The sequence below is a fragment of the Erinaceus europaeus genome, chromosome 13, assembly GCF_950295315.1.
Source record: "Erinaceus europaeus chromosome 13, mEriEur2.1, whole genome shotgun sequence".
In the NCBI taxonomy this organism is placed as follows: domain Eukaryota; kingdom Metazoa; phylum Chordata; class Mammalia; order Eulipotyphla; family Erinaceidae; genus Erinaceus; species Erinaceus europaeus.
In genome coordinates, this window is record NC_080174.1 from 47,712,799 (window position 1) to 47,736,918 (window position 24,120).

General features: G+C 42.9%; 1 non-coding gene and 1 pseudogene across 1 annotated transcript; both read left to right on the top strand.

The window, feature by feature from the left end:
• The first annotated feature begins 661 nt into the window (after nt 1-661).
• Nucleotides 662-24,120, top strand: part of LOC132542794 (transmembrane protein 39B-like) — a 43,689-nt pseudogene continuing 20,230 nt past the window's right edge.
• Nucleotides 13,639-13,744, top strand: LOC132532491 (U6 spliceosomal RNA). Its single transcript, XR_009544445.1, has one exon. It is a non-coding gene; the product is annotated as a U6 spliceosomal RNA (small nuclear RNA).

The following is a 24,120-nucleotide window of genomic DNA, read 5'->3' on the forward strand; positions in this document are numbered from 1 at the left end:
GCAGAAGGTGGAAGGTCTGGCTTCTGTAATTGCTTCCCTGCTGAACATGGGCATTATAGTCTTTTTGAGTAACAATTATATTACTCCCCTTGTTCCCCTCTCCCCCTTTTTTGGGTAAGGTTTATTTATTAGAGATTGGAGAGGAGAAAGAACTAGACTTCAGTCTGGCACATATGATGCCAGGGCTGGAACCTCATGCTCCAGAATCCAGCGCTCCACCCATTGTTCCACTTCCGGGTCTCCACTTCCAGGACTTAGGATCAACAAGATTAGGTGAAAGACAGGACCTGAGAACAGAGATAGATAGCATAATTATTGAAAGAGATTCTCATGCCTGAGGCTCCAAAGTCCCAGGTTCAATCCCCTGCACCACCATAAACCAGAGCTGAGCAGTGCTTTGGTATGAAGAAACGGGAGTCAAGGGAAAGGGACGAAATGACATCCTGGTTTTGACTGCTATGGATTAAAGAGTAATAAGGCCTAAGAGAAATATGAAACCCTAATTTGGGATGGGTTGGTTGAGATTGGATCATTTGTAGGACACTTCCATCTAGAAGGCAGGAACACAAGGGAGGGTTTTGAACCCTCCCTTGGTCTTGAAGAAAAGGTTTGAAGAGTTGGCATTGCCTCAGCACCAGAGCATAGGGACCCTGGAGACAAAGACCACAGGAACCTTCTTTGTCAGGGTGGTCCCTTTAAGAAGCGCGCTCCCAGCTTCTAGCCCGCCTTGTATGCAAATTGACGGCGAAGCAGGAGCGCGCGGCGGATACCCAGGACTGGGCTGCGGCGGTTAGTCCTCTCCCGGCCGCCATCGCCTCCGACATATTGCCTGCGGGAGCTGCGGCGGCGAAGCGGGTTGCGCTGCGGGAAGAGATGGGTGAGCAGAGCGGTCCGGCTTCGACCGGGGGACGGGCGGGTGCGGGGGCCGAGATGGCCTAGCTGCAGACTTCTCCCTGGCGCCGACAGGTCCCCGACGAGCGGAGAGATGAGGACGCAGAGGGACCCCGCCCCCCGCCCCGTCCTGCCTCTGCGGGGTGGGGCCTCCTCTGTGGGGGCGGGGTGAGGGGCGGGGCTTCTACAATGAGGGGCGGGTTTTCTGGGTTGGCAGCTGTGTGTAGGCGGGGCTTCTGGGTTGAGGACTTGAAGTGGGTGCAGAGTTTCTGAAGAGAGAGGAGCGCTGGCGTGGGCAGAACTTGGGCACGATGGTGCTTGTGTAGGACTTTCCGAGCCAGGTATGATAGTGTGTGAGCAGAGCTTTGGGGCTGGGGGCTGAGCTCCTAGACAAGTGCTTCTTGGAGACATTAAAAAGATTTATTTATTTATTTATTATTGGGCAGAGACAAATTGAGAGGGGAGGTGAAGAAAGAGAGAGAGAGAGAGACACCTGCAACACTACATCACCACTGCAGGTGGGGATCAGGGGCTTGAACAGGGGCCCTTGCTCACTGTAATGTGTGCTCTTAACCAGGTGCACCACCACCTAGCCCCATTATTTATTTATTTATTTATTGAATGGAGACAGAAATTGAGAGGGGAAATTGAGTTCTTGGAGGTTTGTGGGAAAAGCTTCTGAACTACAGCTAAGTAAGGTAAAGGAGTGACTTGGGAGAGCTGCTGTGAAGAGGTGTGAATATGACTGTACTTTTGACTGTGACTGGGGTGTTACCATAGGACCTTTGTGTAGGACACACACAAACACACACACACACACACACACACACACACACACACACACACACACACGTATGTATCGGGTACAGACAGGGAAATCCAGTGGGAGATAGGGAAGGAGAGGAAAAGAGAGACACCTGTAGTGCTGCTTCACCACTTGGGAAGCTTCTCCCTGCAGGTGGGAGCTGAGGGCTTGAACGCTGGTCCTGGCACATACTAAAGTGCCCTCAACCAGGTGCATCACCTTTCAGCCAATCCTTTGTGTAGGGCTTTTGTAAGTGAGGGGTCTGGGAGCTCGGACTAGACTGCTGAGCTTAGGAAAATAGGTTGTGGGTGCAGCTTTGCGGCCCGCAATCACAGCATTCTCCCAGAGCCCACTGTATGGCCTTATTCTGAGTCCTGATCATGAGTTACCAGGGTGGCCATTGTGCAGGTTTACATCCTGGAGGGAAAAACTGTCTCATGGGTAACTAGAATATTATGTACCAAGATTGTGCCTACAGAAAAAAAAAAAGATTTATTATTTATTTTTTTACCAGAGCACTGCTCAGCTCTGGTTTACGATGGTGTGGGTGATTGAATCTGGGACTTCGGAGCCTCATTCATGAGAGTCTCTTTACAGAACCATTATGCTGTCTACTCGTGCCCAGAAATTTGTTTCTTTTAAAGATATTTATTTGTTTTTTGCCTCCAGGGTTATCACTGGGGCTTAGTGATGACACTATGAATTCACTGCTCCTGGTGGCAATTTATCATTTTTATTTTTTGATTGGATAGGACAGAGAAAAATTGAAGGGAGGGGAAGATGGAGCCAGACAGAGAGACAGAAACAGAGAGACACCTGCAGACCTGCTTCACCGCTTGTGAAGCGACTCCTTTGCAGGTGAGGGGCCAGGGCCTCGAACTGGGATCCTTGCATTTTGTGCTATGTGTGTTTAACCAGGTAAACCTTCTGGCCCCTTATTTATTTATTATTTGATAGAGACAGACAGAAATTGAGAGATAGAGAAAGAGAGAGACAGACACTCGCAGCCCTGCTTCCTCACTTGTGAAGCTTTCCCCCTGCAGGTGAGGACCAAGGGCTTGAACCTAGGTCCTTGTGGCCTGTAATGTATGTGCTTAACCAGGTGTGCCACCACCTGGACCCCCTCTACAGAAATTTGTAGTATCAAAAAGTCACTCTGTACACCAGAGCTTAGTACCAAGACCCAGAGAAACTACCTGTGGTCCACATTGTTAGCTGAGTTTCTCAGTATGTGTAAAATTCACCTTGCTGGATTCATTCATAGTAGTGAAAAAGATAAGATTATTGACTTCACTGACTTTCCATTCTGTAGGAAAGACAGAGATAGCTCACCTGGTAGGGGACATGCACCTTGCCTTGTGCAGGACTGGAGGTCAAGCCTTAGCACCATATGGGAATGCTACAGCACAAGCAGAAGTTCTCATGCTGCATGCGTTCCCCCCCACACACACATATATTGTGAAAAAAGTAAGTCAGGAACATTGGAGGTGCACATGTGCAAGGCCTCAGCACCTCCCCCCACTCCCCTCCACACACAGTTAACAAATGAAGTTAAATGTCTGAGAGCAAATTGCTGTGGGGAGGGGAATAGTGGTGGGGCAGCCACTTTAATAGTGGTAGTCAGAAAGAAGAAAAAAAAGAGGGAAAAACAGTGGCTATACCAGGTAGAAATAGTAATAAGTGTAACTTAACTTTGGAAGAGAGGTCAGCAGCCTGGAAATGGTGCAGTGGCTAAAGCACTGGGCTTACATGCATGAGGTCCTGAGTTCAGTCCCCAAAGTGGCATTCACATGTACCAGAGAAATGGTCAGGTTTCTTTTCCATCTCTCTCTCTCTCTCTCTCTCTCTCTCTCTCGCTCTCTCTCCCTCGTATTTGATAAATAAAATACATTTAAAAGAGAAAAGGAGTGGTCCAGGAGGTGGTGCAGTGGCTAAAGCACTAGACTCTCAAGCATGAGGTCCTGAGTTCAGTCCCCTGCAGCACATGTACCACAGTGATATCTGGTTCTTTCTTTCTCTCCTATCTTTCTCATCAATAAATAAATTAATAAAATATTTTTTATAAAAAGGAAAAAGGAGAAAAAGAGATACCAGTTTGCTTAAAGCATGGAGGTAGAAGCAGAGAACGATAAGAAATGAAGTGGGAGAGATAGCAGCTAGAGGGGCCAGAGGTGGTGGTGCACCTGGTTGAACACACATGTTAGAATGTGCAAGGACCCAGGTTCGAGCCCCCAGTCCCTCCTGCAGGGGAGCAATTTTACAGGCGGTGAAGCAGTACTGCATGTGTCTCTTTTTCTCTTTCCCTTTCTATCACCCCCTTCCCTCTCGAATTCTGACCGTCTCTATCCAATAAATAAATAAAGATACTAATTTTAAAAAAGAGATGGCAGCTAGATGATAAGTCTGTAGGAGGAAGAAGTGATAAGAAGAGACCAAGTAACTGGTAACCAGTACCATTGATGTACTGATATATTCCTCTGGCTTGAAAAGCGACCTTATGTTGATCCCCACAGGAGGACGAAGAGGTCCCAATAGGACATCCTACTGTCGGAACCCTCTCTGTGAGCCAGGACCCTCAGGAGGCTCTGGTGGGGGCCACACCTCCAGTGCATCAGTCACCAGTGTTCGTTCCCGTGCCAGGTAAACCACCTCTCTGTCTCTTGCCCTTCATGATGGGTTGGTTCATGGGGCCAATGTGGACAGATCTCTCCTTTACTAGACTCTTTTATTTTATTTTTTCAAATATTTATTTATTCCCTTATATTGCCCTTGTTGTAGTAGTTATTGTTGTAGTTATTCTTGGTGTCGTCGTTGTTGGATAGGACAGAGAGAAATGGAGAGAGGAGGGGAAGACAGAGGGGGAGAGAAAGATAGACACCTGCTTCACTGCCTGTGAAGTGACTCCCCTGCAGGTGGGGAGCCAGGGTCTCGAACCAGGATCCTTGCGCTGTTCCTTGCGCTTTGTGCCATGTTCGCTTAGCCCACTGCGCCACCGCCAGACTCCCTACCAGACTCTTAAGATATGATATTCCAGGTACCAAATGGGGGCTTTAAGATCAGTGAGCCCCAGAAAAGGTCCAGAGGGTGGTTACTTGAACAAGTGCAATAGAACATAGTCAGTCCAAAGGCCTGGACTTACCTTCAACTGTGAGATGGACCTAATTATTCCTTCCTTTCTGAAGAGTGTTGGAAAGCCGGAAGACGATTAGAACTAGGAAAAGTGGACCCTATCCAAGGGTTCCAGGACTGGGGGAAGTAGGGGCTCTATAGTGGAGATGTGAGGTTTCTGCTGTCTTAGGGTTCAAAAAGACAACCGATGGTTAATGTTATCATCACATTATTTGGTAATTGGGTTAACTTTGAAAAGTCATTTTGTTAGGGTTTGCTGTACAGTATCCAGTATCTTTTATATAGCTGTGCTATTGGATGCTTCTATTCTACTTGGTCTAGGCTTTTGAGAGAGTCCGCATATCAAATACACAGCCTATATATTAAAAAGATTCAGTTTGTGTTTTGAAAAACTTTGAGACATACAGTTGATTTTTCCCCCTCATATTAATTAACTACTGATTTATATGTCTAATTTTGCTAGGAGTGTACATTAACACCATTTCCACCATCAAAAGACTGTGACCCATCCCTCCCACCCACTCCCACCCCCCACTGGCCCAGGAAGCTACATGTCTACCCCTCACCACAGGGTTTTTACTTTGGTGCCCTACTTACAATTTGATCAGGTCCTGCTTTTAGTTTCCCTTTCATATCTTCTTAGTCAGCTTCTGTTGATGAGTAGGATCATCCCATACTCATCTTTATCTTTATGACTTAGCTCACTTAACATAATTCCTTCTAGCTCTGTCCAAGATGGGTCAGAGAAGGTGGGTTCATTGTTCTTGATAGCTGCATAGTATTCCACTGTGTATATATACCACAGCTTTCTCAACCACTAATCTGTTGTTGGGCACCTGGATTGCTGCCAGGTTTTAGCTATTATGAATTGTGCTGCTATGAACATAGGAGTACACACCTCTTTTTGGTTGGGTGTTATGGAGTCCTTGGGGTATAACCCAGGAGAGGAATTACTGGATCATATGGAAGGTCCATGTCTAGCCTTCTGAGAGTTTTCCAGACTGCTCTCCACAGAGGCTGTACCAATTTGCATTCCCACCAGCAATGTAAAAGGGTTCCTCTGTCCCCACATCCTCTCCAGCATTTGTTGCTGCTGTCCTTTTTGATGTATGCCATTCTTACAGGAGTGAGGTGGTATCTTAGTATTGTCTTAATTTGCATTTCTCTGACAATCAGTGACCTAGAGCAGTTTCTCATATGTTTGTTAGCCTTTTGGATCTCCTCTGCAGTGAATGTTTTGTTCATGTCCTCTGCCCATTTTTGGATGGGGTCATTTGCTTTTTTGGTGCTAGTTTGCTGAGCTCTTTATATATTTTGGTAATTAGTTTCTTGTCTGATGTCTGGCATGTGAAGATCTTCTCCCATTCTGTGAGGGGTCTCTCTGTTTATTTAATAGTTTCTTTGGATGTGCAGAAGCTTTTCAATTTGATGTAGTCCCATTGGTTTGTTTCTGCTCTAGTCTTCCTTGCAATTGGGTTTGATTCATCAAAGATGTCCTTGAGGTGTAGGTGTGAAAGTGTTTTACCAATGTTTTCCTCTAAGTATTTGATTGTTTCTGGTCTGACATCTAGGTCTTTGATCTATTTGGAGTTGATTTTTGTTTCTGGTGAGATAAGGTGGTTCAGTTTCATTCTTCTGCATGTTACAACCCAGTTTTCCCAGCACCATTTATTGAAGAGAGCCTCCTTTTTCCATTTAATACTTTGGGCCCCCTTATCAAAGATTAGATGCCCATAGGTGTTGGGATTTATTTCTGGGCTTCAATTCTGTTCCACTGGTCTGTGTGCCTATTTTTGTTCCAGTACCATGCTGTTTTGATGATGATGGCTTTATAATATAGTTTAAGCTCTGGGAGTGTGATGTCTCCATTTCTGTTTCTTTTCCTCAAGATGGTTTTGGCAATTCTAGGTGTTTTCAGGTTCCAGATAAATGATTGTAGTGTTTGTTCTATTCTCTTAAAGAAGCTTGGTGGAACTTTGATGGGTATTGCATTAAATTTTTATATGGCTCTGGGGAGAAAATTCATTTTGATGATATTTATTCTTCCAATCCATGAGCATGGGATATCTTTCCATTTCTTGGTATCAGTTTCTATTTCCTTGAGTAGCGATTCATAGTTTCAGCATACAAGTCTTTCACTTCTTTGGTCACCTTTTTCCTAGATATTTGATTGATTTTGCTGAAACAGTAAGTGGGAGTGATTTCTGGATGTCTTTTTCAGATTTAGTGTTTGCATAAAGAAATGCCACTGATTTTTGTACATTGATTTTGTAGCCTGATACCTTGCTATATTGCCTAATAACTTCCAGTAATTTTCTGCTGGATTCTTTAGGTCTTTCTATGTATACTATCATATCATCTGCAAATAGTGAGAGCTTGACTTCTTCCCTTCCAATCTGTATTCCTTTGATTTCTTTCTCTTGCCTGATTGCTATGGCAAGAACTTCCAATACTATGTTGAAGAGTAATGGTGACAGTGGACAGCCCTGTCTAGTCCCCGATCTGAGGGGGAATGCTTTAAGCTTCTGTCCATTGAGTATGATGTTGGCTGTAGGTTTGCTATATATAGACTCCACTATCTTGAGGAATTTCCCATCTATTCCCATTTTTTGTAGAGTTTTGAGCATGAATGGGTGTTGGATCTTGTCAAAGGCTTTCTCTGCATCTATTGAAATAATCATGTGGTTTTTGGCTTTGCTTTTATTGATGTGGTGAATGACACTGATTGACTTACGGATGTTGAAGCAGCCTTGCATTCCTGGGATGAATCGCACTTGGTCGTGATGAACAATCCTTTTGATATGTTGCTGTATCCGGTTGGCCAAGATCTTGTTTAATATTTTGGCATCTATGTTCATCAGAGATATCTGTCTGTAGTTTTCCTTTTTTGTTCTGTCCCTATCAGCTTTTGGTATCAGGGTGATGTTGGCTTCATAGAAGGTAGAAGGGAGTATACCTGTTTCTTCAGTCTTATGGAATAGCTTATAAGTATGGGTATTAACTGTTTCCTGAAAGTTTTGTAGAATTCGTTTGTGAAGCCATCTGGTCCAGGACTTTTGTTGTTGGGGAGATTCTTAATAACGGTTTCAATTTCTTTGTCTGTGATTGGTGCATTTAGATTTTGTAGTTCTTCTTGGTTCAGTTTTGGAAGGGCATATGTTTCTAGGAATTGTTCCATTTCTTCCAGATTCTCTAGCTTGGTGGCATATAGTTCTTTATAGAAGTTTCGTAGGATTTTTTGGATTTCTGTGGTGTCAGTTGTGATATCTCCTCCATCAATCTTTTGTATGGTTCTTTTATTTTCGATGTGGTTTATTTCTGCTCTAACTATAGTGATTTCTGTCCTTCTGGTTGCTTTAGGGTTCCTTTGTTCCTCTTCCTCTAAGTCCTTGAGGTGTACAGTAAGGTCGTTCATTTGAGCTTCTTGGTGTTTAATATGTGATTGTATGGCTATAAGTTTCCCTCTCAGTACTGCTTTAGTTGTGTCCCAAATATTTTGATAGGTTGTGTCTTCATTTTCATTTGTTTCCAGGAACATTTGAATTTCCTGCTTGAGTGAGTCTCGGACCCAGTGGTTCTTAAGGAGTATGTTGTTTAGTTTCCAAATTCTGTGACTTCTAATAATTTTCTGTTTGTTGTTAAATGTTAGTTTTACTCCACTGTGGTCTGAGAAGATACTTGGGATGATTTCATTGCTCTTGAATTTATTGATTCTGTCTTTGTGGCCTAACATGTGATCTATCCTTGAGTATGTGTTATGTGGATTTGAAAAGAAGGTGTATTCCAGTTTTTTGGGGTGGAGGAGTCTGAAAATATCCAAGAGGTCTAGTCTGTCAATCTCTTCATTCAATTCTCTTGTATCTTTATTGGTTCTCTGCTTTGTTTGTCTGTCTAAGTGTGAGAGTGGGGTATTGAAGTCTCCCAGTATTATTGTATTACTATTGATGTATTTTTGAAATTCTTTCAGTAGGTGCTTAATGTATTTAGATGGTCCCTCATTGGGTGCATAGATGTTAATAATTGTTAAGTCTTCTTGGCTGATAGATCCTCTAATCATTATGTAATGTCCTTGCCTATCTTTTATTACTTTATTTAATTTAACATCTATCGTGTCTGAGATGAGAATGGTTGTTCCTGCCCTTTTTTGTGGTCCGTTAGCCTGTATGATAGTTTTCCATCCTGTCACTTTAAGTCTGTGTTTATCTTGTTGTGACAGATGGGATTCTTGCAAGCAGCATATGGTTGGGTTATGTTTTCTGATCCATCCCCCCACCCTGTGCCTTTTGATGGGTGAGTTTAAGCCATTGACGTTTATTGATATTATGGATTTAATGTATTGTAGTGCCATTGTTCAAAAAAATTGTTTGCTCTTATATATTGCAAGTATTATAGTGATGTTCTTGTTTATAAGAGGTCTTTTAGAACCTCTTTAAGGGCTGGCTTGGTGATGGTTGCCTCCTTTAACTGTTGTTTGTCTAAGAAGGTTTTGATCCATCCATCTAGTTTGAATGAAACTCTAGCAGGATATATTATCCTTGGTTGAAACCCTTTTTCATTCAGGGCTTGATAGATATCTTGCCATTCCCTTCTGGCTTTTAGAGTTTGAGTGGAGAAGTCTACAGATAATCTATGGGTTTTCCCTTGTATGTGACTTTTTGTTTCTCTCTTGCAGACTTCAGGATCCTTTCTTTATCCTTACTTCTTCTCATTGTGACTACGATGTGTCTTGGTGTCTTCAGGTCTGGGTTGATTCTGTTTGGGACTCTCTGGGCCTCTTGAATCTTGATGTCCTTTCTGTTATTCAGGTCTGTTATTCATCCTCTGTCTGACTAATCCTGTTTTCTGCTTCTGTTAGTCTGCTTTCCCTTGCCTCAGCTTCTTTCTTCATTACAGCTATTTCAGCTTTCAGTTCTCTAATTGCCTCAAGATAATCAGTATTTTCCTTGGGGGTCTCAACTGTTGTTTCCCTAATACTGCCATTCCTTTCCTTCAGTGTTGTTTTCATTTCTGTGATTAATAAGTTTATTATTGCTTGCATACTTTTCTTATCTATGGTTACTTCTGGCTGATTTGTAGTTTCTTCTGGACTCCTGTCTTCATTCATTGGAGTAGCAGTTTTATTTGTTTTTGATCTACCCATTTTTTTGATTTATGTGTTTCTTTTTTATGCTCTGTTGTTCCTCAGTTGTTGTGTCTTGAGTACAAGTAACACTGTACGAAATACCTTTATGACAATTGCACTCACCAACCTCAGGAATTACAGTAGCAACTGAAGCAATATTGAAGTAGTTTAATCATTACCAGTTAGCCAAACAATTTCTCCAGTCTGTGAAAAAATAGTAACCAAATCCCAGTGAAGAAAGAGAAAAGAAAGAAAGGATAGCAAGAATAGACAGTTATGCAAATCTACTATCCACTGTATACTCTAGGGGTAACAAGAGGGGAAAGTGAACTAGAGCAGAGATACACACATAGAGAGTCCACTCTGAGTCCGATTTCTTCCCCCAAATAATTCACAAATTCAGAAAGGCAAAGAAGAAGGAAGAAGTATATGACAAGATTAAAAAAAAAGAGAGAGAGACAAGAGAGAGAAAAGGGAAAAGATAAGAAAAAGAGCTGTAATTAAAGAGCAGTGAAAGGAAATTCCCAAATGTGTATCAGTGAATTCAAAAAAGCACACTGTTTGGTGGTGTGGGGGGCTTGGGGCTGTGACTTTGGAAGCTGTAGGATTAAGGAAGAAAGGATGACAAGAATGAGAAAAAGAAAAAGAAAAATAGAGAAAGAGAGAGAAAAAAAAAAGAAAAAGATAAGAAAAAGAACAGTCATAAAAGGGCAGTGAAAGGAAAGGTTTTTTTTTTAAGTATTTATTTTTAATTATTTAATTAGCTTGCGGGGTGAGGTGGGGGGCTTGACTACTAAGAAAGAAAAAAGGCCAGAGGTTTCAGAAGCATATAGACTTAGAATTAATGATACTCCCTGGTGGGACAGGAATTTGGTAAAGAAAAGGAGCTCCTAGCAGGGCATCCTGCTAGGAGCTGGTCCCCAGGGACTTGTTATGGGAGGGGGCAGGGAAGGAGGTATGCTTGAAAATTAAAATGAAGAAAAAAAATTTTCCCCCTTTTTTTCCCTACTCTAATTCTTAACCCAAATTGAGTTATAGTCACTCCCTTGGTGTCACCGCTAGGACCCCTTATTGGCTGGCCTGCTAAAGGCAGAAAATCCTACCGTTTCCAGGAGATGTGGTCAGAGCTCAGCCACTAGCAGCTTCTCAGTCCGCCATCTTCCGGAAACCCTCCCCCCCCCAAGCTTTTTTAAAGGATTTCTCAAAAATAAAAACTAGCTCCAAGTCCTTTTGATCCAATGAGAGCTGTACTCAAGATGTCCTCGCATCTGCCCTCAGGGTCGCAGTGGTCCCTGGAGACTCCCAAGAGAAAGCCCCCGAGCTACAGTGCTCCCTCCTGGTCCTCTGCCAGCCGCCCAGCAGCGCTCTGCAACCGGCCAAGGAGCCGACTTCCTTGGGTGAGGACAGTGCCTGGAGCACCCGCCTTGCTCGCGCCGCCTGGGAAGTCTGGAGCAGCCCACTCGCTAGTCCGCACCACCTCTACTCTAATTCTTAACCCAAATTAAGTTATAGTCACCTCCTTGGTGTCACTGCTAGGACCACTTATTGACTGGCCTACTAAAGGCAGAAAATCCTACCGTTTCCAGCAGATGTGATCAGAGCTCAAGCCACTAGCAGCTTCTCAGTCCGCCATCTTCCAGGAACCCCTGTTATATATTTTTATCTCCAATTCTCCTCCCTGCCCTTTTTCTGCTTATGTCTCTGTCTCTTTGCCCCTCTGACTTTCTTCTCTTTCTCTCTGTCTTTAGGAAAAGATTTCAGGAGTCAGGCTGTAGCGCAGTGGGTTAAGCGCAGGTGGCGCAAAGCACAAGGACCGGCATAAAGATCCCGGTTTGAGCCCCGGCTCCCCACCTGCAGGGGAGTCACTTCAAAGGCAGTGAAGCAGGTCTGCAGGTGTCTATCTTTCTCTCTCCTCCTGTCTTCCCCTCCTCTCTCCATTTATCTCTGTCCTGTACAACAACAACAACAATAATAACTACAACAATAAAAACAACAAGGGCAACAAAAGGGAATAAATAAATAAAAATAAATATTTTTAAGAAAGAAAAGATTTCAACTTCATCTTTCAACTTTATATTGAGATTTTTTCAGCAGTCATATTTTTCATCTCGAAGGCCTCTTTCTGGTGTTTGGGTTGTTCTCAGAGCATTCTGTGCTTGTTTAAATTTTTTTATATTTATTTATTTATTCCCTTTTGTTGCCCTTGTTGTTTTATTGTTGTAGTTATTGTTGTTGTTGGATAGGACAGAGAGAAATGGAGAGAGGAGGAGAAGCTAGAGAGGGGGAGAGAAAGACAGACACCTGCAGACTGGCTTCACTGCCTGTGAAGCAACTCCCCTGCAGGTGAGGATCCAGGGGCTCGAACCGGGATCCTTCTGCCAGTCCTTGTGCTTTGAGCCAAGTGTGCTTAACCCACTGCGCTACTGCCCAACTCCCGCTTGTTTAAATTTTGTCTCATATTCTCTCAATTTTGCCTCTCTGCTGGAGGCTCGCTTTTTCTGTTTATGATGCTAATTTTTTAAATTTGTTGATAAGTCTACTTTTATTAATGTCAGGGTAATAGTTTTCTAATTTACTAGTTTTCACAAGTAAATTCTCTTTTTCTTTCCCTATGGTCCTATTCCCCTATCATTTACCCCCTGGGAGTATAGACCAAAATTCTTTATGGGATGCAGAAGGTGGAAGGTCTGGTGGCTTCTTTAATTGGTTTCTTCTCTGGACATGGGTGTTGGTAGGTCAAGCCATAACCCCAATCTATTTCTGTCTTTCCCATGTGGATGCTAATTTTCTAAGTACAGTTACCTTCTTTGGTTACCCATTTATATTTAAAAATGAAGGAATAAATTCTTTCTTTCTACCATTATATATATGTGAGTGGGGAATCTGACTGAGTTTAAGTATGTGGGCAGAACACATTGACTGGCAGAATTTGCTCTAGGGTAGATGGTTAAGATAATAGTTGTGCGATCCAGGAGGTGCTGCAGTGGATAAAGCACTGGACTATCAAGTATGAGGCCTCAAGTTGAATCCCTAGCAGCATATGTACCAGAGTGATGTCTGGTTCTTTCTTTCTCTCCTCCTATCTTTCTCATTCATACAGAAATAAAATGTTAAAAAAAAAAAAAGATGATAGTTGTTGGGCTGTGGGCCTCAATAGCTAAAAAAGCAGTTGGTAGCGTGGGGGGTATAGCATGATGGTTATGCAAAGAGACTTTGATGCCTGAGGCTCTCAAGTCCCAGGTTCAATCCCCTACACCACTATAAGCCAGAGCTAAGCAGTACTCTGGTTAAAAATAAAAAATAAAAAAAAGCAGTTGGCAAGGACCTAGTGTTACTCGAGAGGTCACCATTAGGTAACTCAGTCCTCTTCAGTTTCTTTAAAGATTCATCCTTTAGGGAGTAGGGTGGTAGTAGAGCAGGTTAAGCTCACGTGCCGCAAAGCAAAGCACTAGGAAGGATCCCAGTTTGAGGCCCCTGCTCCCACCTGCAGGGGAGTCGCTTCACAGGCCTTGAAGCAGGTCTGCAGGTGTCTATCTTTCTCTCCCTCTCTGTCTTCCCCTCCTCTCTCCATTTCTCTCTGTCCTATCCAACAACAAGACAATAGTAATAACAATAAGAACTACAACAATAAATCAACAAGGGCAACAAAAGGGAATAAATAAATATTTTAAAGAAAAGATTCCAGCCTTAAGTGCTCGCTTTGGCAGCACATATACTAAAATTGAAACAATACAGAGAAGATTAACATGGTCCATGCACAAGGATGATATAAAATTTGTGAAGTGTTCCATATTTTTATTTCCAGTAAAATCATACACCCTTAAAAAAAAAGAATAATCCTTCAGGGGAGGTTTGTGAAGCTGTAGAAGAACAAAAGAACTAATTCTTATGAGTTAATAAAAATCTTTGAGAGGCCGGGTGGTGGTTCACCTGATTGAACACATGTATTACAGTGCGCAAGGACCCGGGTTCGAGCCCCTGGTCCACATCTGCAAGGGGAAAGCTTTACTAGTGGTGAAGCAGAGTTGCAAGTGTCTCTCTGACTCTCTTCCTCTCTGTCACCCCCTTCCCTTTTGATTTCTGTTTGTCTATCCAATAAAAAATAAAAATCTTTGATCTCATGTGTTTAGCACCGATTCTCACTTCTGCCTTCCATCAGATATACCCAACCCAGTTTAAATCGGATCATTTCTTGAGCCACCTTGGACAGCCCTCTCATAGCATATTGTAGACCTTCTTCCCCAGTTAGTGATTTCTAGATGCCTGCACTTAACTGTGAACTAGACTGGTTGGAATTGAGATGTGCCGAAAGAGGGCCAGGTGGTGGCACAGCTGATTGACCGCACACATTACACTGCGCGTTCAAATCTCTGGTCTCCACTTGCAGGGGGAAAGCTTTGTGAGTGGTGAAGCAGGGCTGCAGATGACGCTGTTTCTTTCCCTCTCTGTTTCTCCCTTCCCCTCTCAATTTCTCTTTAACTCAATCCAATAATAATTAAATAAAAATACTAAAAATTTTGGTCCAGGAGGTGGCACAGTAGATAAAGCATTGGACTCTCAAGCATGAGGTCCTGAGTTCAATCCCTGGCAGCACAGGTACCAGAGTGATGTCTGGCTCTTTCTCTCTCCTCCTATGTTTCTCACTAATAAATAAATGAAATCTAAAAAAAAAAAGTTATTAAAAATTTACAAAATAGATTAAAAATATATATGTTAAAAATAAATAAAAAGAGATGTACCCTAAATGTAAATTATCCGCTGGACTTGGACTTAGTACAAAAAATAGTAAGGTGGCTGGGCAGTAGCTCAGTGGGTTCAGTGCATGTGGCGTGAATTGCAGGGTCTAGGGTAAGGAACTTCATTCGAGTCCCTGGCTCCCACCTGCAGGAGGGGGTCACTTCACAGGCAGTGAAGTAGGTCTGCAGGTGTCTAACATTCTCTCCCTGTCTCTATCATCCCCTCCTCTCTCAATTTCCCTCTGTTCTATCCAACAGTAATGATAGCAATAACAACAATAATAATAACAACAAAGACAACAAAAGGGAAAAAATAGCTTCCAGGAGCAGTGGATTCGTAGTGCAGGCACCAAGTTCCAGCAATAACCCTGGAGGGGAAAAAAAAAAAAGTAAATCGATATATATATAAAAAATAGAAAGTGTAGGGGATTGGGCGGTGGCACAGTGGGTTAAGCGCATGTGGGTTAAGCGCATGTAACACAAAGCACAAGGACCGGTGTAAGGATCCCAGTTTGAGCCCCCGGCTCCCCACCTGCAGGGGAGTCACTTCACAGGCAGTGAAGTAGGTCTGCAGGTGTCTAACATTCTCTCCCTGTCTCTATCATCCCCTCCTCTCTCAATTTCCCTTTGTTCTATCCAACAGTAATGATAGCAATAACAACAATAATAATAACAACAAAGTCAACAAAAGGGAAAAAATAGCTTCCAGGAGCAGTGGATTCGTTGTGCAGGCACCAAGTTCCAGCAATAACCCTGGAGGGGAAAAAAAAAAAAGTAAATCAATATATATATAAAAAATAGAAAGTGTAGGGGATTGGGCGGTGGCACAGTGGGTTAAGCGCATGTGGGTTAAGCGCATGTAGCACAAAGCACAAGGACCGGTGTAAGGATCCCAGTTTGAGCCCCCGGCTCCCCACCTGCAGGGGAGTCACTTCACAGGCAGTCAAGCAGGTCTGCAGGTGTCTATCTTTCTCTCCCCCTCCCTGTCTTCCCCTCCTCTCTCCATTTCTCTCTGTCCTATCCAACAACGAACAACATCAACAATGGTAATAATAATAACCACAACGAGGCTACAACAACAAGGGCAACAAAAGAGGGAAAAAATGGCCTCCAGGAGCGGTGGATTCATGGTGCAGGCACTGAGCCCAGCAATAACCCTGGAGGAAAAAAAAAGAAAAAAGAAAATTTCTCTCATAAAGAAAAAAAAATAGTAAGTGTGGTCTGGGAGGTGGCACAATGGATAAAGTGTTGGACTCTCGATTATGAAGTCCTAAGTTCAGTCCCCAGCAGCACATGTACCAGAGTGATGTCTGGTTCTTTCTCTCTCCTATCCCTCTCATTAATAAATAAATAAAATATTTTTTAAAAAGTAAGTAAGGTTTTTCATTAATAATGGCTAATGAGTGGTCTGGGAGGTGAATAAAACACTGGACTCTCAAGCACAAGGTCCCTAGTTCAATCCCTGGCAGCACGTGTACCAGAGTGATGTCTGGTTCTTTCTCTCTCCTATCTTTCTCATTAATAAATAAGTAAATATTTAAAAAATAATAATGGTTAAATGATTAGTGATAACATATTTGATTAAATAAATTAATTTTATCTCTTGTCAGTGTGACTACAAGAAATAAATATGTATGTGACTGACTTCTGTTGAATAGCACTGTTCTAGATGATGGCTTCTCATCTGTCACCATGTGTCCATCTGCTTCCTAAATTTGTCAAAATTGGGAGGCAGGCAGGTTAAGCGCACGGGGCGCAAAGTGCAAGGACTGGTGTAAGGATCACAGTTCAAGCCCCTGGCTCCCCACCTGCAGGGGAGTTGCTTCACAAACGGTGAAGCAGGTCTGCAGGGGTCTTTATTTCTTTTTTTAATTTTATTTATTTATTCCTTTTGTTGCCCTTGTTGTTTTGTTGTTGTAGTTATTATTGATGTCATTGTTGTTGGATAGGACAGAGAGAAATGGAGAGAGGAGGGGAAGACGGGGAGAGAAAGACAGACACCTGCAGACCTGCTTCACCGCCTGTGAAGTGACTCCCCTGCAGGTGGGGAGCCGGGGGCTCGAACGGGAATTCTTCCACTGGTCCTTGTGCTTAGCACCACCTGCGCTTAACCCGCCAAGCTACTGCCGGACTCCCTGGTGTCTATCTTTCTCTCCCCCTCTCTGTCTTCCCTCCTCTCTTCATTTCTCTCTGTCCTATCCAACAAGGATGACATCAATAACTATAATAAGTACAACAATAAAACAACAAGGGCAACAAAAGGGAATAAATAAATAAATTAAAAGATTTTATATTTCTTTGTTTTCTTGCTTGTTTGCTTTCCTCTCTTTTATTATTATTATTTAAAGTATTTGTTTATTAATGTGAGATGAAGAGAAAGAATCAGACATCACTGTGGTACATGTGCTGCCAGGAATTGAACCTGATACCTCCTGCTTGAGAATTCAGTGCTTATCCTCTGCGCCACCTCCTGGACTAGAACACTGCCGAGATAGCCTGAGGGTACTTCTTCCCGAGCTAGTGCTCTCTGGGTTGGAGAGAACTCAACTGGAGCCGATCTAGGCTGCTGCATGGGAGAGGGATCAGGAACTCGTGCCGCACTAACTTCGCAGGAGATATCTTTCTCTCTTTTCCCTTTATCTTTCCCCTTCCCTCCACTTCTCTGTTTCTATCAGTAAATAATAATAAAGTAAGAGATGGGAGTTGGGCAGTAGCGCAGCATGTTAAGCACACATGGCACAAAGCATAAGGACTGGTGTAAGGATCCCGGTTCGAGCATCCGGCTCCCCAACTACAGGGGGTTCGCTTCACAGGCGGTGAAGCAGGTCTGCAGGTGTCTATCTTTCTCTCCCCCTCTCTTTCTTCCCCTCCTCTCTCCATTTCTCTCTATCCTATCCAACAATGACAATGTGAATAACAACAACAATAACTACAACAATAAAACCACAAGGGCAACAAAAGGGAAAATAAATAAAAATATTAAAAAAAAGAAGAAGTGGTCCAGGAGGTGGCACAGTAGATAAAGCATTGGATTCTCAAGCATGAGGTCCCGAGTTCAATCCCCGGCAGCACACGTACCAGAGTGATGTCTGGTTCTTTCTGTGTCGCCTCCTTTCTCATGAATAAATAAATTATTTTTTAAAAAGAGAGAGAGAGAAGAGGAAAAGGAGACTAAAAGTTACCATAGCACCAAAGCTTCTCCCAGTGTAATGGGGGCCATCCTCAAGCCTGCATCATGTACATGGCAAGACAGGCATCTTCCCAGGTAACCCCAGAATGCGCATCTTACTGTGCTCGAGGCATCGGGTTTGAGCCCCAGCACTACATGGGAGCAATGTACAGCACCAGAGGAAACCTCACAGATAGTGGAGCCATGCTGTTTCTGCTCTCCCTCCTCCTCCCCTCCCCCTCTTCCTTCCCCTCTCCTCTGTCTTTTTAAAATTTTATTTATTTATTGAATAGAGACAGCCATAAATTGAGAGGGAAGGAGGAGAGATAGATAGGTAGGTAGGTAGGTAGATAGATAGGTATGTAGGTAGGTGGATAGATAGATAGAGATTGATAGATACCACAACACTTGGAAAGCTTCCCCCCAGCAGTTGGGGACCTGGGGCTCGAACCCGGTTCCTTGCACATTGTAATGTGTGCTTAGCCAGGTGCACCACTATCCAGCCCCTCTCCTCTCTCTAATATAAAAAGAACATCTGCTGTGGACTAAAGGTTGATATAATGATTAGAGTGCAGGACCTATAAGCGTAAGGTTCCCAGATAAATCCCTGGCATCATATGTGCCAGAGAGGTGCTCTGATTCTCTTTCCCTCTCAATAAGAATAAGACATTTGTTATGTTATATATTTGGTCATGAGTTACCTTCCTATGCAGAAAGAGCTGCCTCTGATATGTACAGCCACAAGAATGTGTATTTTGGGAGTGGGGCGGTAGCACAGCGGGTTAAGTGCAGGTGGCGCAAGGACCATTTAAGGATCCCAGTTCGTACCCCCAGCCCCACCTGCAGGGGAGTCGCCTCACAGGTGGTGAAGCAGGTCTGCAGGGGTCTGTCTTTCTCTTCCCCTCTCTGTCTTCCTCTCCTCTCTCCATTTCTCTCTGTCCTATCCAACAACAACAACATCGATAATAACTACAACAATAAAACAACAAGAGCAACGAAAGGGAATAAATAAATAAATAAATATTTTTTAAAAGTATTTGCATTTCTCTTTTGTGGCACTATGTACATTTTATTTTACTTTAGTTTTTCAGATGGAACAATGCTAAAACAGAAAGAAGCCACAACTCTGAAGTTTCTTTCAGAACAGTGGGAACCAGGATCAAGCCTGGATTACTCACATGGCAAAGCAGTGTACTATTTTGCTGGCCCTTTAATTCTCATAGTATTTGTTGAGTATCTATCAAGACAGTTCTGGATTTGAATCCCAGCTCTGTTACTTGCTCTAATTGTGTTATCTTTTGAGTATCCAGTTCACTTCCCTCAGCCCCAGGCTCCTGAAAAGAGCATAAAGGAGAGAGCCTGGAGGTTGCTCCCCTCTGGTAGAGTGAAAATTGTATCATAAACAAACTCCTGGGTTCAAGCCCCTGGCCATCACACAGAAACACCATGCAAAGTGGAAGCAAGACTTATTTAGGGGCACACTGGCTGAAGTGTGGGACTCTCATGCCCAGCATCCCATATGCCACAGTCATGCTCTGCTTCTCTCTCCCTGTCAGTCGTACTCTGCATTAATAAGCAATCTTTATTTTATTTATTAATTTTTTTGTAATTAAAAAATTTTTTTTATTGGAGAACAGCCAGAAATTAAGAGGGAAGAGAGAGACAGAGAGAGATAGAGAGACACCTGCAGCACTGCTTCACCACTTGCAAAGCTTTCCCTCTGCAGGTGGGAACAGGGAGCTCGAACCTGGGCCCTTGTGCACTCACCAGGTGCGCCACCACCAGGCCTCCTTTTTTTGTGTGTGCCTCCAGGGTTATTGCTGGGGCTCTGTGCCTGCACTAGGAATCCACTGCTCCTGGAGGCCATTTTTCCCCCATTTTGTTGCCCTTGTTGCCTTTGTTGTTACTGTTCTTATTGCTGTTGTTGTTGGACAGGACAGAGAGAAACTGAGGGGGAGAAAAAGACACCTACAGTCCTGCTGCACTACTTATGAGGTGACACCCCCCCACACCAATGGGGAGCCAGGGGCTTGAACCACCATCCTTATGCTGGTCCTTGTACTTTGCACTATGTGTACTTAACCTGGTACACTACTGCCCAGCCCCCTTTATTTAATTAATTAATTTATTTAAAAACTTATTCCCTTTTGTTGCCCTTGTTTTATTGTTGTAGTTGTTGTGATTGATGTCGTCATTGTTGGATAGGACAGAGAGAAATGGAGACAGGAGGGGAAGAGGGGGAGAGAAAGATACCTGAAGACCTGCTTCACCGCTGGTGGGGAGCTGGGGCTCAGACCAGGATCTTTACACTGGTTCTTGCACTTTGCACACCTGCGCTTAACCCACTGCACTACCACCCGACTCCCTATTTTATTTTTTTAAATATATTGTATTTAATTTTTAAAAGATTCTATTTATTTATTCATGAGCAATGATAGGAGAGAGAAAGAACCAGATATCACTCTGGTGCATGTGCTGTCAGGGATTGAACTTGGGACCTCATGCTTGAGAGTCCAAAGCCTTATCCACTGTACCACCTCCTAAACTATTTATTTTGTTTTAATGAGTGAGAGCAGGACAGAGAAAGGCCACAGCACTGCTCAGCTCTGATTTAAGGTAGTGTTGGGGGTTGAATCTGAGACCTTGGAACTTCAGGCATGAAAATCTTTTACATAACCATTATGATATTTCTCCAGCCCAATAAATAATCTTTAAAAAATAAAAGAGAGAGAGTCGGGCTGTAGTGCAGCAGGTTAAGTGCAGGTGGCACAAGGACCAGCGTAAGGATCCCAGTTCGAGCCCCCAGCTCCCCACCTGCAGGGGATTCAGTCACTTCACAAGCGGTGAAGCAGGTCTGGAAGTGTCTTTCTTCCCCCTCTGTCTTCCCTTCCTCTCCATTTCTCTCTATCTTATCCAACAATGACAACATTAATAACAACAACAGTAATAACTACAACAGTAAAACAAAAAGGGCAACAAAAGGGAAAAAAATAAAAGATGGGGTGGGGCGGTAGCACAGCGGGTTAAGCGCACATGGTACAAAGTGCAAGGACCTGCATAAAGATCTCAGTTGCAGCTCCTGGCTCCCCACCTGCAGTGGGTGGGGGGTGTTCCATAAACGGTGAAGCAGATCTGCAGGTATCTTATCTTTTTCTCTCTCTCTATCTTCCCCATCTCTCTTGATTTCTCTCTGTCCTACCCAACAACAACAACAGCAATAACAACAATAGTAGTAAAAACAAAGGCAAGAAAATTGGGAAAAATTGCCTCCAGGAGCAGTGGATTCATAGTGCAGGCACTGAGCCCCAGCAATAACCCTGGAGGAATAAATAAATAAATAAATAAATAAATAAAGATGGTGCGGGGGTAGATGACATGATTGTGCGAACAGATTCAGGCCTGTGGCTCCAAAGTCCAGGTTCAGTCCCTCACACCACCATAAGCCAGACATGATCAGTGCTCTGGTAAAAAAATAAAATTAAAAAAGGTGGGTGGTCCAGGAGGTGGCATAGTAGATAAAGCATTGGATTCTCAAGCATGAGGTCCTGAGTTTGATCCCCGGCAGCACATGAACAAGAATGATGATGTTTCTGGTTCTTTCTCTTCCTATCCCTCTCATTAATAAGTAAATAAAATGTTAAAAATAATAATAATAAGATGGGGCAGGGGAGATAGCATAATGGTTATACAAAGAGACTTTTTTTTATTTAAGAAATGATTAATTAACAAAACCATAGGGTAGGAGGGGTACAATTCCACACAGTTCCCACCACCCAATCTCCATATCCCACCCCCTCCCCAGTAGCTTTCCCATTCTCTATCCCTCTGGGAGGATGGACCCAGGGTCATTGAGGGTTGCAGAAGGTAGAAGGTCTGGCTTCTGTAATTGCTTCCTCGCTGAACATGGGCGTTGACTGGTCGGTCCATACTCCCAGTCTGCCTCTCTCTTTCCCCAGTAGGGTGGGTCTCTGGGGAATCGGAGCTCCAGGACACATTGGTGGGGTCTTCAATCCAGGAAACCTGGCTAGTATCCTGATGGAGTCTGGAACCTGGTGACTGAAAAGAGAGTTAACATACAAAGCCAAACAAATTGTTGAGCAATCATGGACCCAAAGCTTGGAATAGTGGAGAGGAAGTGTTAGGGAGGGTACTCACTGCAAACTCTAGTGTACTTCTGCTTTCTTACTTTGGTGCCATACTCCAAACTCAGTCAATTTCTGCTTTGCGTTTCTACGTCTTTTTTTTTTTTACATGCATAACATTCCCCAGATTCCCATTTAACAATACAACCCCCACTATTTCATTCATAATTTTTCATGGACCTGTATTCTCCCCATCCACCTACCCACCCCAGAGTCTTTTGCTTTGGTGTAATACTCCAATTCCATTTCAGGTTCGACTTGTGTTTTCTTTTCTAATCTTGTTTTTCAACTTCGGCCTGAGAGTGAGATCATCCCGTATTCATCCTTCTGTTTCTGACTTATTTCACTCAACATGATTTTTTCAAGGTCCATCCAAGATCGGCTGAAAACGGTGAAGTCATCATTTTTTACAGCTGAGTAGTATTCCATTGTGTATATAGACCACAACTTGCTCAGCCACTCATCTGTTGTTGGACACCTGGGTTGCTTCCAGGTTTTGGCTATTACAAATTGTGCTGCCATGAACATATGTGTACACAGATCTTTGTGGATGGATGTGTTGGGTTCCTTAGGATATATCCCCAGGAGGGGAATTGCAGGGTCATAGGGTAGGTCCATTTCTAGCCTTCTGAGAGTTCTCCAGACTGTTCTCCACAGAGGTTGGACCAATTGATATTCCCACCAGCAGTGCAGGAGGGTTCCTTTGACCCCACACCCTCTCCACCATTTGCTGCTGTTACCTTTTCTGATGTGTGACATTCTCACAGGAGTGAAGTGATATCTCATTATTGTCTTGATTTGCATTTCTCTGACAATCAGAGACTTGGAGCATTTTTTCATGTGTTTCTCAGCCTTTTGCATCTCTTCTGTGGTGAATATTCTGTCCAAGTCCTCCCCCCATTTTTGGATGGGGTTATTTGTTGTCTTGTTGTTGAGTCTGGCAAGCTCTTTATGTATGTTGGTTATTAAACTCTTATTTGATGTATGGCATGTAAAGATCTTCTCCCATTCTGTGAGGGGTCTCTTGATTTGGGTAGTGGTTTCTTTTGCTGTGAAGAAGCTTTTTAATTTGATGTAGTCCCATAGGTTTATACTTGCCTTAGTCTTCTTTGTAATTGGATTTGTTTCATTGAAAATGTCTTTAAAATTTATGCGGAAAAAAGTTCTTCCAATATTTTCCTCTAAGTATCTGATAGTTTCTGGTCTAACATCCCAGTCCTTGATCCACTTGGAATTTACTTTTGTATTTGGTGAAATACAGTGATTCAGTTTCATTCTTCTGCATGTTTCAACCCACTGTTTCCAACACAATTTGTTGAAGAGACTCTGATTTCCCCATATAATAGTCTGGGCCCCTTTGTCAAAGATTAGATGTCCATAGGTGTGGGGCCTCATTTCTGGGTTCTCAATTCTATTTCACTGGTCAGTGTGTCTGTTCATGTTCCAGTACCAAGCAGTTTTGATGACAATGGCTCTATAATACAGTTTGAGATCTGGCAGTGTGATGCCTCCGGTTCTGTTCTTTTTTCTCAAGATTGTTTTGGCAATTCTAGGTCTTTTCTGGTTCCAGATAAACATTTGTAGCATTTTTTCTATTCTCCTAAAATATGTGCTTGGGATCTTGATGGGGATAGCATTAAATTTGTAGATGGCTCTGGGTAATATATTCATTTTGATGATGTTAATTCTTCCAACCCATGAACATGGAACATCTTTCCACTTCTTTGTGTCTTTTTTCAATTTCTTTGAGTAGTGACTCATAATTTTCAGTATACAAATCTTTCACTACTTTGGTTAGGTTTACTCCTAGATATTTTATTGTTTTTGTTGCTATAGAAAAAGGAACTGATTTCTGGATTTCAATTTCTTCTAACTTAGTGTTTGCATAGAGAAATGCCACTGACTTATGAATGTTAAGTTTATAGCCTGACACATTACTGTATTGCCTGATGATTTCCAAAAGTTTCTCGCTGAATTCCTTAGGTTTTTCCATGTCATCTGCAAATAAGGAGAGTTTGACTTCTTCTCTTCCAATCTGTATGCCTTTAATTCCTTGCTCCTGCCTGATTGCTATGGCAAGAACTTCCAATACTATGTTGAATAGTAATGGTGATAGTGGGCAGCCC